Here is a 14,692-nt window from a genome sequence, read left to right as displayed (position 1 = left end):
CACATGTGTGCTATCATTAATTTCTCATAGATAGAGTCCGAATTTCCCAAGTTTGACGAATGGCATATAAACAGTACCTTGTAGTAATAAGGTATATGAGCTTGAAACTGTATCTTCGCTATTCCTCTTGTATTTATCAACAATGATTGTGAAATCCGGTCGGCGAAATGATAGCACACCAAGCATTTTGTTTCCATTCCTTAGTATTTCTGTGTATTCTGAGTGGTGTAGACGTAGTGAAAAGTAGAAGAATTTCATTAGAAACCTTACAAATTTCGATTCAAACAATGGGACGTGGAAAACAGCTAAATAGTGAAGAGATTCAAACAGTTTTGAAATTAAAGAAAGAAAACTTTACTATTTCTAAAATTGCAAAAGTTCTCAGTAGAAGTCGGAAAGTCATTTATAATTTACTGAAAGATGTAAATAATTATGGAACAAAAAAAAGCAGTGGGAGACCTTCCGCGATTAGTACTCGTGAAAAACGTGCAATTTTACGTGCCGCGTCAAATTCGCTTCTCACGTCACGTGAAATTGCAGAAAAAGTTGGCGTAAAAACTAATCCTCGGAATGTCAGACGTGTACTACAACAATCCGCGCACATAAAGCGGATGAAATTAAAACGAAGACCAGCTCTAAAGCAGATTCACAAGGAGCATCGATTATATTTTGCAAAAGAACATATACGGTGGAACAAGAAGTGGAGGAAAGTTATATTTACAGATAAAAAAAGATTTAATTTAGATGGCCCAGATGGATTCAATTTTTACTATCATGATGTAAGAAAAAAAAAATTGTCACAAATACGGCGTCAAATGGGTGGAGGTAGCATTATGCTTTGGGCAGGTATTGGGTATAACGGAAAGACTGATTTAATATCAATTCGCAGCAAGATGAATGCTATAACCTATCGTAATTTGATACAAAATCAAATTGCAAAGTACGCAACACATATTGCGAGACAAGATTTTATTTTTCAGCAAGATAATGCTGCAGTTCACACCGCTAAGGTTGTGAAAGAATATTTTTCAACAGAAAATATTGCAGTTTTGGACTGGCCTGCATGCTCCCCCGATTTAAACATAATCGAAAACTGTTGGAGTAAATTAAGCAATGCCGTTTATAGAGAAAATAGGCAATTTGAAAGTATTAATCAGTTAAAAAAGTGCCTTGAAGAGGAATGGAGAAATATATCGCTGGATTATATTAGAAAACTATATCGTTCTTTGCCGAAACGAATGCTGGAGGTGGTGGAGAATAAGGGAGGATCCACACATTATTAAATTTTAAAAGGTTTTTTATTTTTGTACAATTTAGTAGATAATAAACACTACAACTTTTGAAAGTGTGCTATCATTTCGCCGACCGGATTTCACAATCATTGTTGATAAATACAAGAGGAATAGCGAAGATACAGTTTCAAGCTCATATACCTTATTACTACAAGGTACTGTTTATATGCCATTCGTCAAACTTGGGAAATTCGGACTCTATCTATGAGAAATTAATGATAGCACACATGTGCTATCTTTTTGTCCAAGGGTGTACTATAGCATCTTACCAACTGTTTTTCTAATAAGCCATACAAGCACCTATGAATCAGTGCAACATTATGCGGTTATATTGTAACGAGGATATGAATCATGTGTAATTCGTTTAGAAAAATGACGCATGTACGTTCTGCGGGCACATTGTATCGGTCTGAGCTGCATCGAACGTCAACAATTTTTCAAATCGATCGAGCGCGTAATTACGTTCGATATCGAGTATCGTAACCCGGTCACTTTTCACTTATACTCTTCCGTACACAAGTCCACGCACGTGTAACATGTAACCACTCTCTCCACTTATTACTATACGTATACGTAACGTATTTTGTGCTGCGTGCTGTCATGCTTGTTAAATAGTCCGGATGAAGAAGTCCATTAACTGTAACATTCGTTATAAGTCACGCATTATCTATTGTTTTCGCAGTTCGCCTTACCGACATTTGCTTTATTTACATTCTGTCTTATGCCGATACGACATCCACCATATATTAACTGTACGAAATTTCTTATCTCCCCGTGTTATTTACGTGCTATATAGATGAAGGGTTCACGCAAAATCGAACCTTGCATATATTTTTATACTTTTTCAGGGGGAAAAATGTTCAAATATTTAAGCATTTTTAGTGTTTTTAAACAAAATATTCAGTGTATATAAGTGTATCATAAGTAGATCATGAAATTGTAATCTTCTGGATTAAGGTGTTTTTGGAGCAAAAAATTAAAAAATAAATTAAATTAATATAGGGACCAGTTCATCCTTACGTGGATCGATTATTCTTCATAGTATAGCAAAATCGAACATATTGAAAGGAATATTGAAAAGTATCAATTATCCTTTTTCTTAACTAAGGTTATGTTGTCATGTAAGAGAGCAATGAGTTTGATACTTTGCAAAACTAACAATTATACTAATAGGAATATAAAAATAATTGCATTTATTTAATAAGAACTATTTTGGTAAACATCAGTTTCAATGGAGGTTATTTTCATCAAACAATTAGTCAGGGTATAGATCGATTTTAATATCGATTCCACCATGTCGCAAATCTCGCATGTAACAACCATTAGAAAGATTGTCGCATCTTATTCTGGTTATTTTATCCATGTACCATGAAGATATCGTATTTATCGATATGGTATTTACCTGATAAATTTAAAACTTAATAGTCAGTATGTATCTGTATTTAGTTGGTAACAATAATAATTTGATTATTAAATCTTGTTAATGTACCGATAGAAAAACAGATGATTATATCGAGTACAATACAGCATGATACGAAGAATACCAGAAAGTTGAAGCACCAAAGAATGTGACAAAAGTCGCTTTTTACGTAAACCCTATAGTTGCTTCATCGTTTTAAGAGGATTTGCTTTCGATGTAACTCTCCTAACGGAACCGATCGTTTGGCCTTTAATTTCCCCTGATAAATGTCTCTAAAATTCCTCGATACCGTTATGCCCATACTGGGAGAAGAGTTTCAGCTCTTGAACACTCGTGTCGCTGCACTCTTATGTACAAAAGGAAGACACGTGACCGTGATCGCACGTGCTCGTCCTTCAAATACCTACGCTTGTTCCAATTATATATCGCTATTACCGTTGGGATCGTTTCTTCGTGGATATACATGGTGCATCAAGATGTATGCACACCATTTACAGTTTTTCGATCGGTTTCGATGGGCTACAGTGTCTCGTGACCAAGCCGTTGTTCCTTGTTCTTACAAGTTCACTCTTCACGGTTGATTTTAACCGAGCATGTATGTCTCGTTTCGTGAAACCTTTTACTCTTGCTCGCGTGTCTGCGGCTGAGGATTAATTGAATTTGCTCTTCTATACGAGTTTACAATGTTTTAATATAGAGCTCTTTAACCCTTTATAACTGGAATTTTGCTTACAGGAATAATAATTGTAATTTTGAGTTGGAAATTGAGAATCAATGGATATAACATTATGTTGTAATGAATATAATAGTGAAATACAATAATATAATGTTATACAAATTATTATTTTAATTATGAAATTTGCTGGTATTTGTTAGCTAGTATACCAATTAAAACTTAAAAACATGCATCTATTGCATATTATCGGAATATATAGTCGCTAATACACAAGTTATTATTAAACCATTATCGGTTAATTTTCATCTATACATAATAGAGGATTCATTATATTCTACTATTTTCTCTATCGTGGTAAAACAAGTTACGAAGCCTAAACGAGAACAGGGAAACAGAAGACGAGCTTCCTATATTTGTTTCTATCTATCACTAATCCGAATATACGTACTCGTGTTTTTTTATTTCACGCGTAGCCTATCGTCACCGTTTTATCGATCCAATTTGCAATTCATGAGTCACGGTTCTGGCCACCGTTTGGATCGGATTTCTCGTGCATTTATTCGTTTCTGAGTATGGGAGGCAGGCAGCTAGTGTGGCGTTTAAACCAGCAGGATACAATTATAACCGTTGATGCGGATGGTGCTTAGAAATGAGATGAGAATCCCCTCGGAAACAATGACCTTGCTCAAGTACAAGGGAGATGGCGAAATTGCTCCCTTCCGCCGGCATTGTCGAGAAAGTCTTCAATTATCTTATTGATCGCGTTACCGGTGCGAGAACACAACCCCTTCCGCGACATCCTGCCCGTTGCAACGTTGCGAAAACGCACGTACGAATGTGTATGTATGCGTCGAAGAGCACCGAGGGGACCACCCTTGACGTCACGCTCAGCGTGGGCCTAGCCGCGCCACATTTAAATTTTCAATCGTCATATCTCGCGATTTTATATAGCTGGGTAGATTTTGAAGTCGTAAAGTGAAAAATAGGAAAATTTGAAATATCGGAGTAATGTGGATACATGGGAATCTCAAGATAAACGGTTGGGACGATAATCGAGATATTTCTTGATGAAATTATTTGCTAAATCAATTATATGTAGAAATATAATAGAAATAGAAATAAAATTCTGTAGGAAGTCGAAAATTTGATGAACGTGTTTGTCGAAGTAATATTGAATGACGTTTATAATAGAATAATTGAAGTATCTATTCGAATGATCGTGGAATTTCAATGTAGTTGGTACTCGTTTAAATTATAGAGATTAGGTCCTGAAAAGAAAGTACAGTCGATCGTTGAGTATTATCCTTCAAATGATATCGTTGATATTAATTATATATCAATGTCAATCACATTAATTAAGATTATTATGTACATACTTCAAGATGAAGTATCGTAACTTATATTTACCTCCGACTACTATAATCATTTATGACTCAAACGATATCGTTTATGGGTTACAATCGTTTAACCTCTTGGAGTTCTTTGAACTCATAAAACAGACTTTTCACGATCGAGGTACTCGAACTAAAAAAAGAAGCTTCATCTTATCAATCAGATTGACCCGAGGCAATTTGATATTCGCCGGGGTAATAGGGTTGTTTAAGTTATTCAAGCAGATCGAATTCTTGGACGGCAATTTCCGACGGTCAAGGTGCTCGAAGTATTGGAGTGCTTAACTCAGTTTCAGCTGGGGTTTAACTCGGTTCGTCTGGTTGGAGGACGCGGGACAGATCTAATAGACCTTCCCTCCGCTTCCTGCGCTGTCTCGGATTTACGTTCCGGTAGCGAAAGTCGTTAGTGGAAGTAATCGAGGTGGGATTCGTATTTGCACTTGGCCAAGAGTGCTCGAAAGGGAGTCGTAGGAGTCCTCGTCACTCTAGACTCTAGAGAGTCCTAAAGCGATTATGGAACACGGTGAAACATCTCCTCGTACTTCTTGCCTCTTTCCTCCTTTTTTTCTTTGTAATTGAATATCTTGCGGAAGAATTATGTAGGATACGTGGAATAATTTGGAATATTAATCGAAATAGGTTGTGTCTTACTGCGTTTCGTTAGTAGTGGATGACAAATCGAATAAAGTGTATGTTAATTATTTATCGCATATATATGTGGACACGTAATCACTTCATTAATTTTTTATTCTAGACTTCTTGCTTCTGAGAAGAGAGTCACAGTTTTTATTCGATTATTATTACGCTGGTATTACGAACCTGCGATTCAATAGGTTATAGACTGCGGATGTTTATAGAACGCGTAAAAATATACCAATTATCCACAGTAGAGTATTCGTTGCATACGATATACTTGAGGAATGAAACGAATCTCTGTTTAAATTCTATTTTTTTATTTGTATTCATAAAAGTGTGAATTTGATCATCACACAATCATCCACAGTCTAGTTACGGATATATACAGTCAACAATTCTGCAGATGTTGATGTTATGTAACTTCATCCTTTTAATTTACATTATTGAAAACGAAGAAACAAACATTCAGTTTTTCTCTTCGCTAAAAAAGAAGAGAAAATTTGCACATTTACGATTTGACGACATAGGAAAGCCCGAGACTTTATGGACTAAAAAAATAATGGATATTTAGAGAGACAAAAGGGGGACTATAACGAAAGAAAATTTGTCGTGGCAAGGAAAAAATTCGCATTGGTCGGTGCGTAATAGGCGGAATTCCAGACACAGATCAGATAACGACATCCGGAGGGACGATTTCGAATTCTCGAAAGCGTCGATTCGACCGTGCCGAGTCTGCTTCGAAAACTCTGGTTACTCTGGTTACTCTGGTTCATGCTGCATCGGCTTTAATGCCTGCCATAGCAGGCTTTTTTAGCGCATCTAAATCACCCCTCGAGTATGTAAATATGCAGTACGTGATGGTGGCCGTGTGTCGGTGTGGATTACGGTCGCTTCGTTGCACAAGGGGTTGAGAGTCACCCCGTCAGAAACAATGTCGTGAAGAGTGTTCCTGTGAAAAGGGTGGCGATGTAGCCAGCCTCGGATATATCTTTTTCCGCTTTTTCTTCTCGCCTCTGGCGAGTTTCCAATTAAAAAATCCCGGAAATCTTCCGGTCGTATTAAGAATCTTGTCTTTCGACTAATAGAACCAGAAGTTGGTCGCATGGTATTTTTGGAAGATAGGTTGCTGGACTTTGTGCCGTTTTTTAAAGATTATCTTTATGGAAGAATCTACTCCATAGTTTTTATTTACTCAGAGAACACGAATAGATTTTCATTCATCGCTGCACTATTTACTTATAATCTAAGGATACGTAAAAATTCGTATGTTTGATTATTCTTGAGTTTAATAGAATAGAAATAAGCGGCCGTTATATTTTTACAAACATATATTTTTCGCTTCTTTTTCTTCCTATCAATTTCTTTTTTTATTATGTTTTTAAGACACCTATACCTTCGGATATCAGTAAATCGAAGCTAAATTACAATTTAAAAAGTAACTTAAACTAGCTTATAGTAATATAAAAATCTTAAGAACTAATAGTTTAATCTCGGGGAGTACTAAATATACAACAATATATAATATACTTTTCAATGATTTTTTAATTTACGTATCTTCCAAAAACCCTCGATTTAACTATCGAATATTCTTCGTATCTCGTTCGTGTATTTTTTAGAAAAGAAAACGCTCAGAGAAAAGAATCAAAGCTTAAAACAATTAAAGTCATCTGGTAAAATAGAGAGTACTAGAAACACATTCACGGTACGGTTGAACTAATTCTTCCGGTTGCGTTGGTAAAATGGCTTGCTGTAAATAAAGGAGCACGTGCTCGCAACCCCCTGAAGCGTCCTTACAGCGCGTAGGCACGTGCCGTTCTTTTCTTATCCAGCCCATCGTGCTGTTGGTCCTTTCCAGCAAAGCGAAAATAGACTATCGACGTTGAACTCCTGAGAATTAAATGCCCAGTTTACCATTCTCAGTTCGCAGCAGGGAATGAAAACACGCCTCCCCGAAACGATCAGAGAATGCATTTACGGTTGGTTTAGGGCGTAACTAAAATTTCATGGAAGTAAAGGAACGTTATATATATTTAGCTTAAATATTTTAAAAGCTTTTATAAAATAATTCTTAACAATGCGTTTATCGTTGATAAAATTTTCGTTGTACGTTTACCTGTGCTGTGTGCTAACAGATAAATGATTTTCATACAGAAATTAATTGTATATTATGAAACTTTGCACGAGTGCTTTGTGCGAATTATTATGCAAGCTTTTCCCAAGATTTCGTTTCAACGTTCTTTTATTTTATTCTTTTATTTATTTATCCGATTAATTTTAATTTACGTTGCGCTTTTACGTTGATATAATACAAATATACGATATATGATAATAAATTAATTTCTGTATCGCGAAGCTATGCAGAAATTATAATGTGAGTATTTTGAAGAATATTTATCATACTATTTATCGTACTTATCGAGTATTTTAGAAGATATCAGTGATATCATATTCAAAAGTACGTATGCCCGTGTATAATTTATAATTTATATTTATATTAAGTTAGTTGAAGTATAATTTATGGTAGAAGCGTGTGCCTTGAATTTCAGACATGCCCAATGAACGCTTTAAGTAATTGAATACCATTTAAATGGGTAATAGCAAACAAGAGCAAAATTAGTCGAGTTCACCGATGTTTGTAATAAGCTCGTTTAAATAAAACCGAACGCGTTCAAATAAAACTGAACTCGTGCAAATAAAACTGGACTCGTTCAGAGCAATTTCACAGAAGGTGCTCGGGATTTGTTATTATATTTCATGCATCGGGTGTTTCTCAGGTAACCGTGAGATCGTGGCTTCGGACCAAAACTATTTCACACCTGTGCGAGCATGAAATTAATGCAGCAATGCGTTATAATGTTCACGAAGGAGGTGTTGCAAGTTGTATCAGGTATACGTTATCAAGCTTGTGCCTGTGGATCGACCGAGACCATTCCGTTTTTCGAGTTAAAGTAACCCATAAATAACTTACATTATCTGTTTGCTATTTACGTAATACGCCATTTCAACGATGCTTGGTTCTTTCTTTCTTGTTGTTTCTCAAAAAAATTAATCAAACTAAGCTAACGTTGTATCTTACTCATTCAATTTAAATATTTCACTTATCGCCATACAAGATGCTACAGTTACATTCTCAACGATCCTCGGTCTTTTCTTCTTCGAAAATTTTTAATTAAATCGAATAATTTTGTATCTTATTCGTTTAATTAAATCCAACAACTTTATATCTTATTCATTGAATTTGGTATCTCACTTATCGTCGTACGAGATGTTTTATTGGTTTTAAGCTCCAACGATGCTTAGTCTCATTTGCCCTTCGAGAAAGTTAAGTAAATCGAACGATCTTTCTCATTCAGTTCGATATGTAATTTATCTTAACGCGAGATGTGACAATTACATTGGTTCCAAGTCAAGGATATCGTTCGAATGTCACGGAGATTAGAAGTTTGTTTAAAATGTGTCTCGCGAATATTGCTCAAGATAGAACGTTCGTTGAGCCTCGACGATGTCGTAATATCGTGGCGAACAATTCATTGTCAGCTCGTTGTACGCCGAATTTCTTCTTCTTTTCTCTCGTTTTCTCTGTGGCATGGCGTGGTGTAACCGTATGGGACGTGGTTCGAGTAAAAGCTCGTTCATAGGCCAACAATGCGTTCTGTTCGAATTGTTGCTCAACGAGTCTCTGTTGTAATGGCGTGCCGTGATTATTATGCAACTACTCGTCGCTGGAATAGTAAATGGACTGCGATCGGTCGCTTAAAATATAAAGTCGCTATGAAACGTCGTGTTTCTGGGTGGAGTGGTGTGTTTTATGCTATTTTCCAGACATATTCTCGATTCATGGATTTTTTCTATATGAAAAGACGAACGAAACAACAGCATCGGAGCAGAAAATTCGTCTATGGATCTCTCTTATATAAACACGAAAGAAAGCATGACGATATTGAATTCGAAAATTCTTCATCTATGGATTTTCTTTATAAAAAAAACAAAAGATAATACCGAATCGAATAATCAATCGAGGAACAACGATGAATTAAATAAAAGATTCTTATCATTCGTATGAGTCACCGGTTGTTCACATGTTCCAAATTTCGTCTGACAATCGCATTTCCTCGATGATACATTATCAGAACGAAAACATGCATTTTGGTCGAAACTCTTCAGGAATATCGCGTTTGTGGTCGTTGCATCATAAAACGAATGTACTTTCGAAGGTAACGCGATCACACAGAATTTCAGAACACTTTCAATATGATAGCAGCTGCGACGAGTTTGATTGATCATCTGTCGTTTGTTATATTTACCGTCTGTCGTATTTCGATCCACGCTAATTAGTCTCAGCATTAAAATGGATAATGTTATGTAATAACGCGTTTAGATGTTGCCTCACTATTTAATTTGTGTTTCATTTATTTTACGTTAATTGTAAATTGTAATATCGAAACGTAATATATAACTTATGTTTTATTATTGCGATTTTGTATTATTATTTGCGATAGAAATTGTGTAACGATTGAAATTCTACCCTATGTGAATATATATATAGTTTCAGTATTAACATTCGGTAATAATTGCAATGTTATTTGTACGAGCAATTATTATTTCATTTTTAATCCAATATCGAGTAATAATGAAACATTTAATTCCATTTTCGTTTGAGTTTATTGATTTCAAAAATAAAATTTTCCAAATGTAAACGAGATGAAATTTCATCTTATGATGACATTAATGTTATTTCCTCTCACGATAATTTTGTATTGGTCAAATTCATTAACGTCCTATGGACCTGTTAGGATTAAAAATTCTTATAATTTATAAACTTTGTTTACTTTCCCATCCACGCAATTTACCTTTATTTTTATCTTTTATTTACTTTTATCGAATAATATTCTCTTCTTTGTTTCTCTGCGAGTTGAGAACCAGCGTATTTTTACTTTCTTGTGCACAAGAGAAGAACCGGAAGTCGAACGAGTGTTGAACCTCGGGTGAAAAGTTCGACAGTGAATCACTCATAGCGTTCATAATGGATGCTAAATGGCATGATAATTGCCAGCCTTGAAATCTCCATATAAATGGAGTGTGTCAAAGAACATACTGAACCATTCGGTCGATAATCGACATCACGATCTATACATAATTATTTTATCGTGTTTCGTGCCAAAAGACAGTTAAGTGTCCGATGACCATCTGCAACTTTTTAATCAGACTTCCGTTTTTCTAATTACCAATTCGTATGAATATCATTTCATGGTTTATTATCGAAGTGAGTAATGAGTACTCCTGTAAGTATCTAATCAGAAGCAGAAGATAACGAGGATATATTGAAAAACGGTAATGTCTTCATAAGCATAGAGGCAAAAGGAAAATAAAACTAATTTTATGCGCAGAGTATTGGTATTTGTCAAATATTCATCACGCGACAAACAACGACACGATTTAATTATCGTAATCTATCGAGTGAACGCATATCGCGTGGATACGAGTTTTGGGGAACAGTTTGAAGATTCTCGAATAGTTTTAATAGAAAATCTTTTCTATATCTATTATAAAGTTCCTATTTTTTCCAAATTACGTAGCTTTTTATTTGCGTTTCAAATTATTTAACTTGCTCGCGATGAACGTGTCCATTATTTCACTATCATAAAAGATATAACTTAGAAAACACGAAGCTAGTACCCTGCTGGGGGTAGCCACCCACACGCTATATTTATTTTATTTTATTTTTTTTTATTTACCAATGAGATATAACACTTTACCAAATGTCCTTCAGGACAAATTGTAAAAACCAAAATAAAATAAAAAAAAAATTATTCTACTCGGTACGTAATCTTCTTTGAAGATTTAAATCATTGTTCTTGGATAACAGATGAACGATAGAACTACGAGAGAAGCCAAAAGCATTAATTCGTAATTCCATAGAAATTGTATAAATTTGAAGCAATAATATTTTTTGTACAGTACATTACGTTATATATTTCTGAGCGAATTTTCCATTTTCATTTTCTTGACGCAAGTCTTATATTTCAGTAGCTGGTAGTTGTAGCGTTAATAATAACAACCGCTTTTCGAAGCCTATCTATCGTTCTCTGTGCTTCAACCATCGAATAACACGTACCTTAAGGTCCAGCGAGATTTCCACTTTATTCGTTCGTACTTTGATCATTTAGCAACATGTAAAGCTCGTTTGTTGGAGCTTGTTTCTTGCTTAATGCACGTTGTACCTTGTAAAACTTAATGCCCTGCTATTTGTGCTCGTCCCGTCGGAGGAAAGAAAAGACGAGAGATTTCTCTCGTTTTGCATCCAGTGTAATTTCGTGGTGCACAATGTTTCTGCTGTTTCTGCGTACAGCGGTGGAAAAATGCGGTCATAACTTGCATCAGGAATTTCTCGTCTATGAATGTGCTCTTTATAAAGATAAAATATGTCGGTTTACGAAGCTTCAGCAGGGGTAAATCGGCCTGCTGATTTTTCACTGCGTCGTATTCCCCTCGAACGTTTGAATTTGATCGATTCCTCTTTTTCCTTGAACAACTCCGATGATCGTATTTTTATAGTAAGGTTCTGTTTATATAAGGAAATGTTTCATATCGATTCGTCCTTTTTCGTTGAATAAATCGGTTGATCATATTTTGTGCATATCGTCGTTTAGGATCGTCTGAATATTGTTTCCATTGTTGGGATGCGATCGATGGCAATTGGAGCTTTGAAGTTCGATGGTCGTCGCTGCAGTTCTATAGATAAGCTAAAACGATTGCGAATATTCGATGGTATCCACTGGCGATAGATATCGGGGATGGAGAATAATAAAAAGCGCATGCTGTCGATATCAGCTGTTGTCTTTTAGGTTATTCGAGATATCGTTTAACTGGCTGACGATGAGTCGTAGTAGGGCAACAATGACGTGTCTACGAATAATAAGCAAAGATGAATAATAAGCAGTGGAGATAATCGTACGAAGAACAGCTCATTTCCTCGAAACACTGTCAGATTATTTGAGAGTTAAAGTAATTAACGATTCCTCTTCGTTTATTTTCTCATTCCTTAACCATCTGTTATCCTAGTCGATCATTGAAGATTCTAATTGAATCAAGCGCTGCGAAATTCCTGATAGTTTCCTGAAAGACTCCATCCTACGAATTTTACATTAAATGAAAACTGAGCAAGAAACGAGGAGGAATTTTTAATCATTTTATTTAACGTAAAATTTGTAGGATAAATTTCTGCGAATTTGCTCTATTAAAAATTTTGAAGCGCTTTAGTTCAGATAGAACATATTGAGTGTAAAATCATTTTTGAAATTTATTTTACTGCAAATTTAAGCGCTGGTACAATTGAGATATTCAGTAAATCTCGCTCGATTTACTTGTTCGAATATTTCGACGATTTTGGTCCATCAACTGTATAGCTTTTAGTAGTATATGAAAACATGGTCGAGTGTTGTTAATTCCACTCATAGTAGAGAGTATCAAAGTGCTGTTTCCCGGTTCTTTTTTCTCACATAAATACACACGCGTACGTTTGTAGGGTGTCGTGTGCATGTACACGCGTCCTGTGCCAGTTCGGTTCCCACGCTTAGCTCCTTATTACGCCTGTATTTTTAATTAATTCCTTTTCTAACGAGATTCCAGACTCGCAAGTGCTGCGATAAGGCGTCAATGAAACGAACTTCCTTCAACGAATCGAACGTACGATTAAGAGTACTTTATATTTACTCGATTTTCATAAATAAATTGGATCTCAATTATAAAGATAGCATGAAAATCAATCAAATTAACGTTGTAATGAATATCAACGACAGCTTATAAAATATGTAAATCGTCGTAGATAGAAATATCTGGTCAGTTCGATGAAATATGTCCATTCTTATAAGAAGATAGAGTCCTGTGGAAAAGATCGACTTAAATATATATATTGTACGCGTGTAGAGTTTGAGTACTGGGAATACATGTAGTTTGCACGATGGCTTAGGAGAATACCAAATGCTACTATTCACAGGAAATGAGCGACGGGTGATTCATGTGAAGCGGTCGATGAAAGCGTTTTTGGCGTTTGGGAACGAGAGGAAGAAGTCATAGGTGTACACGAGGAACATTTGTCGGTGTATTTACGTTGGAGAAAATATGACATTTCGGTGATTAGAGATTTGACAATTTTTATGGTCGCGAGTATATTTGAAAATTCCAATGTCGACGATTGGAACGTTCGGACATTTGACTGCCGGAATATTTTAAAATTTCAGACTTTGACCATTGGAATACTAAGAAAATTAGAAATTGGAACGTTTAAAAATCGGAGATTGGAATATTAAAACAATTTTGAAATATGGCTGTTGGAATATTTAAAGACTTTGAACTATTGGAGTTTGGACTATTGGAGAATATTTAAGAGTTTCGAATTCCGGCCATTGGAATATTTCACAATTCAAAAATTTAATTCTTGAAATATTTGAAAATTCGTCGATCAAACGAATTCCAAAATTCGCCCTCTTTTTGCATGACGCTATGCAATTCATTTTCTCTATAAAATGCAAAACTGTCGGCGCGAATATTCTTTACGCACGCCATTTCTCTAGCACGAAAGTGCACCTTGTACACGTTCGATCGGGTGAGCGGATATTCTCATCCTGCAGAGTTTACAAGGACCTTCAAGATCAACAAAGATTTCCTGCCACACTAGCTTCGAGTTTTCGCAGACTTTCCCGTATACGTAAACGAAGTTACGGTAAAGAGAAACAGAGTTCGTCGACATTTTTGGAACACAATTTCATCGCTTCGCTTGTTCAAGCTTCCTAAACAATCCACGTTTCAAACAATCTTCTGGAAAATATGAACTGAATCATCGACGAACCATACACTTTCTCAACAACAACATACTTCTGCATATACAATAACAAAATTCTATAAACCTCTAAAAACAGAATTTTTTAACACATTCGTTTCTAGCTACTGTTGAAAAACAATGTACTAATGAAAAACATAAGTCACATTTTCTGTCTTCTATAGGTAGAAAATTTTAATTTTTCTTTTAATTTTTAAATTAAATATATGTTTTCGTCATCCCTTTGAATACTTACAAATATTAATAGCGTTTGTTATAGGGAATAATATTATTGAAGTTAATTAACAAAAGTACTAGACTAACGTTATTCGTGTACATTATTCATCGACAGAAAATTGTGGATTTATTATTTATTTATTATCTATTTATTATTTATTTATAATAATTACCTTCTCCGAATATTTCGTATTAAAATGTTTCTTTTTAGTCAGCACAGAG

At 35.2% G+C, this 14,692-nt stretch overlaps 2 protein-coding genes across 2 annotated transcripts in view; one reads left to right on the top strand and one right to left on the bottom strand.

Annotated features, from left to right (window-relative positions):
* LOC132907770 (cytochrome b-c1 complex subunit 8) overlaps positions 1-14,692 on the bottom strand; it is a 248,975-nt gene that overhangs the window by 21,425 nt on the left and 212,858 nt on the right. The gene's annotated exons all lie outside the window — the stretch shown is intronic.
* LOC132907744 (plastin-2) overlaps positions 1-14,692 on the top strand; it is a 44,202-nt gene that overhangs the window by 1,295 nt on the left and 28,215 nt on the right. The window lies entirely within an intron of this gene.

The sequence above is a fragment of the Bombus pascuorum genome, chromosome 6 (genome assembly GCF_905332965.1).
Source record: "Bombus pascuorum chromosome 6, iyBomPasc1.1, whole genome shotgun sequence".
NCBI lineage: Eukaryota > Metazoa > Arthropoda > Insecta > Hymenoptera > Apidae > Bombus > Bombus pascuorum.
This window is presented reverse-complemented; position numbering and strand designations above follow the sequence as displayed.